Source organism: Triticum dicoccoides, chromosome 1A, assembly GCF_002162155.2.
Source record: "Triticum dicoccoides isolate Atlit2015 ecotype Zavitan chromosome 1A, WEW_v2.0, whole genome shotgun sequence".
Lineage (NCBI taxonomy): Eukaryota > Viridiplantae > Streptophyta > Magnoliopsida > Poales > Poaceae > Triticum > Triticum dicoccoides.
In genome coordinates, this window is record NC_041380.1 from 401,984,358 (window position 1) to 401,989,339 (window position 4,982).

Below are 4,982 nucleotides of genomic sequence, written 5' to 3' on the forward strand. Positions count from 1 at the left end.
ACACACACACTACATACTTCATGTATCCATCAATTTTCCTCTCCTAACCATCTTAGGAAGCTATCCGTTTCCAACACACGTTCATTCTTTCTCTCCAGTTTCAATCTCTAACTCTCTCAACTACACAACCCCCTTTTTCCACTCTGTTACAAAATGTATCTACCTCACACACCCACCATTGCACCCCATGCCGAGCTCTCTCTCTCTCTCTCTCTGTTTGTATCTCTCCCTCCCACCCTCTCTCACTAGATACATGTATTGCCTATCTAGCCCCCCAACCTCTCGTGCGCACGCACGCATGTTGTATATCTAGGTCATTCCCTCGAGACTGTCTCACTCTTTCTTTCGCACGGCGGGCCACACTCACTCAATCTCGCTCTCTTTATATGAGTCTCGATTAACCTTGCTTTCTTTCACACACAAATGATATATCTCCCTATTCGGGCCTTGATCGACACACTCTACACTGTCTCACACAGATTGTCTATCTAGGTCAGTCCATCCAAGTCGTCCCCACTCTTTCGACCTCATGGCGGGCCATGCTCGCTCAATCTCTCTCTCTCTCCCTCTCTCTCTCTCTCTCTCTCTCTCTCTTTGTATGTCTCGATTGACCTTGCTCTTTCTCGGACACAAACGATATATCTCCATGTTTGATCCCAATTCGACATATTCATATTGTATACTCTCTCACGCACATTATCTATCTAGGTCACTCTCTCCAACCTGTCTCACTCTTTCGATCGCACGACGACCCACACTTGCTCAATCTCTCTCCCTTTATATATGTAATCGATTGACTTTGCTTCCTCCCATGCACAAAATATATCTACATGTCTGTGACTGGATCATCTCTCAAGCTCTATCTTATAGCCCTCACCCTTGACAAAAGCTCAATCGGACAATATCTCTCCAGAGCATATATATCTTTCCAATGAATGTCAGACTACACTCACTTTGTCTCTCTATCTATCTGTGTCTCGATTGACCTTGCTTTCTCACACCGTATCTTCCACACATTGAAGCTACCTCTCCATCCCTCGCAAAGCCGGAGCTATTTACATTGCGAGGGGGACTCCAACCTTGGATTAATTTGTGTAGGCATTTATTCCAGTGGGTTTAGATTATATTTTTCGTAGCACTCGTCCCACAACTACTCCAAACACCGTTGCAACCCCCGACCTCCCCCAATTGATTTCCCTCTGGCTCGGTCATCGCTCTCTCGTACGTCCTTTCTCGCCTTCAACGTCACACCATGGTATTTTTTGTAAAAAACTCTGTTTTTCTCTTGAATTATTACAACTAAGCTACAAAACTACACATCGATAGTCCACCTGTAATGGAACAAATTTCGACCCACAAATTAAAGTGCTACAAACTACACACTGTCGGTGTCCTTGACAAACATCCTATTTATCCTAACCAAGACCTGAACTTTCATAATCCGCTTGTTTGTCAAATGTTTATGCTTCACAATACCCTTGGTGAAGCCTATCGCCCAAACTGCACTGTAGGGTATGACACCAAAGGCTTCAGAATGGATTATGGATAGTGGATGCACTAACCACATGACTGGTGATCGAAGTCTTCTCATGGATTCAACCCTACGTCCATCTGACAAGAGTCACATCACATTTGCTGACACTGGTAAAAGCAAGGTATTGGGTCTAGGTAGAGTTGCAATCTCAAAGGATCAACACATGGATAAAGTGATGCTTGTTGAATCCCTTGGTTTCAACTTAATGTCTGTCTCAATGCTTTGTGATCTGAACATGATTGTGATGTTTGGAAAATATCGTTGCCTTGTACTTATGGAATCTAACAAGTCTCTAGTCTTTGAAGGGTATCAAAAAGATGATCTGTACATGGTAGATTTCTCAGCAGGTCCACAGTTGGTCGTATGTCTTCTAGCAAAAGCTTCAGAGTGTTGGCTCTGGCATCGGAGGCTAGGGCATGCCGGCATGGGGAACTTGTACACTCTCGCGAAGAGGAAGCATGTCGTAGGCATCGAGGGCGTCAAGTTCAAGAAGGATCATCTATGTGGTGCCTGCGAAGCTGGAAAGATGACTAGGCCTCGAAGACAATCATGACGAATTCCCATCCCTTCGAGCTGCTTCACATGGACTTATTTGGCCCTACTCACTACTCTACCCTTACTACCACTGCTTGCCTCTATGGCTTCGTTATTGTTGATGATTACTCAAGATATATATGGGTGCATATAATCCTCTATAAGACTGAAGTGCAGGATGTCTTCAGACGATTCGCCAATCATGCCATGACCAACTATGGCATCAAGATCAAGCACATCAGAAGTGACAACGACACAGAATTCAAGAACACCGGCCTCGACACTTATCTTAATACATTGGGCATCACTCATGTGTTCTCAGCTCCATACACACCTCAGCAGAATGTCATCATGGAGTGCAAGAACAGAATGCTCATTGAGATGGCACGGACGCTGCTTGATGAGTATAAGACACCAAGGAAGTTCTGGCCTGAAGCCATTGATACTGCATGCCACGTCATCAACCATGTCTATCTTCACTAGCTTCTAAAGAAGACATCGTATGAGCTACTAACTAGTAAGAAGCCAAATGTCAACTACTTCAGAGTATTTGGTGCTAGGTGCTGGATCAAGGGTCCGCATCACACTTCAAAATTTGCATCGAAAGCACATGAAGGTTTTATGCTTGGGTACGGAAAGGATTAGCACTCCTACAGAGTCTTCAACCTCTTTCACTATAAAGTGGTTGAAATTGTGGATGTGCGGTTTGATGAAACTAACGGCTCACAAAGAGAGCACCTGCCAAATGTGTAGATGAAGTCTCACCGAGTGAATCCATCAAGCTTATGGGTACTGGAGAAATCATACCCTCAGAGGCTCAGGCTGAAGAAGAACTCATCATTTCTGCACCTAATCAACTCGAAGACACAGCTCAGTCTGAAGTCAATGTCGCTGATGAAGACAATGATTAGCAAGAGCAAAGTCTTCGACCAGTTCATCCTCGTGTTGCAAATGAAGTGCAGATTGAGAAGATAAGATAGGATCAATGCACCTGGTCCACTCACTCGTTCAAGAGCAACACAACAAGCAAATTTCTATGGGCACTTTGCATTTGTCTCTATATCTGAACCCAAGAAAGTTGTTGAAGCCTTCATGGAACCTGAATGGATTCAAGCGATGCAAGAAGAACTTTAACAGTTCCAGCTGAACAATGTGTGGGAACTGGTTAAGCGTCCTGATCCTCCCAAGCACAATATCATTGGCACCAAATGGATCTACTGCAACAAACAAGATGAGCACGGTCAAGTTGTCAGAAACAAAGCTCGTCTCGTTGCTCAAGGTTACACTCAAGTAGAAGGGATTGACTTTGATGAAACATTTTCTCCCGTGGCTAGGCTTGAAGCCATTCGCGTACTGCTGGCATATGCCAACCATCACGACATCCTTCTGTACCAAATGGATGTGAAGAGTGCCTTCTTGAACGGAAAAATTGAAGAAGAAGTGTATGTTGCATAACCATCTGGTTTTGAAGACCCAAAGTGTCCTGGCATGGTATACAAGCTCAACAAGGCACTGTATGGCCTCAAACAAGCCCCTCATGCTTGGTATGACACACTCAAAGACTTCCTGAAGAGCAAAGTCTTCAAACCTGGTTCCCTGGATCCCACACTCTTCACGAAGACATATGATGGACAATTGTTTGTATGCCAAATCTATGTGGATGACATTATCTTCGGCTGCACAGACAAGAAATACAGTGATGAGTTTGGACACATGATGCATGAGCAATATCAAATGTCCATGGTGGGTGAGCTGAAATTCTTCCTCGGCCTTCAAATCCGTCAGCAAAGCAATGAAATCTTCATATCACAAGAAAAATACCTCAAAGATTGCCTAAAGAAGTTTGGAATGCAAGACTTCAAAGGATACACGATGCCAATGCCAACCGAAAGTCATCTAGGCCCCGACGACAATGGTAAAGAGTTCGATCAAAAGGTATACCGCTCCATGATTGGTTCTTTACTCTATTTATGTGCATCTAGGCCAGATATAATGCTTAGCGTTTGCATGTGTGCCTGATTCCAAGCGGCACCAAAGGAATCGCATTACTTAGCTCTGAAGCGAATTCTTCGATATTTGGCTTACACCCCAACACTAGGATCATGCTATCCAAAGGGCTCAGAGTTTGATCTAGTTGGATTCTCATATGCTGATTATTTTGGTGACAAGGTTGATCGCAAGTCCATATCAGGCACATGTCACTTTCTTGGACGATCTCTTGTCTGTTGGTCTTCAAAGAAGCAGAACTGTGTATCCCTCTCCACTGCTGAATCTGAATACATTGCTGCTGGATCTTGCTGCGCTTAGCTTCTATGGATGAAGCAAACTCTCGAGGACTATGGCATCCATCTGAAGCATGTGCCACTCTACTGCGACAATGAAAGCGCCATCAAACTTGCCAACAACCCAGTTCAGCACTCGAAGACAAAGCACATTCAGATCCATCATCACTTTCTCAGAGATCATGTCATGAAGGAAGATATTGATATCATTCACGTAACACTGAAGAGCAATTGGCATGTATCTTCACAAAGCCCTTGGATGAGAAAAGATTTTGCAAGTTGCGGTGTGAGCTAAATATCTTAGAGTCCTCAAATGTCCTGTAATAATTGGACACACATCCTAACGCTTATGCATGTTGATGACTTAGATGTGCAACACACAAAGTAACGTATATCTTCAATCAATAAAGACATACACTCTAAGTGTGAATACATTAACGCGGAATTTGACTTCGGAGCGCCACAATAATAGTGCGTCGTGTCTGGGTCTAATACTTCCTATACGGTGGGTAACTCGACCACCAAAATCTTTTTGAAGTGTTTCATGTAGCGTCATAATTGCATAGTATTCACATTTGGTTTGTCTTCAACATAAATTTACCTTCGAGGTTTATCTTCGCAACATTGAGTTG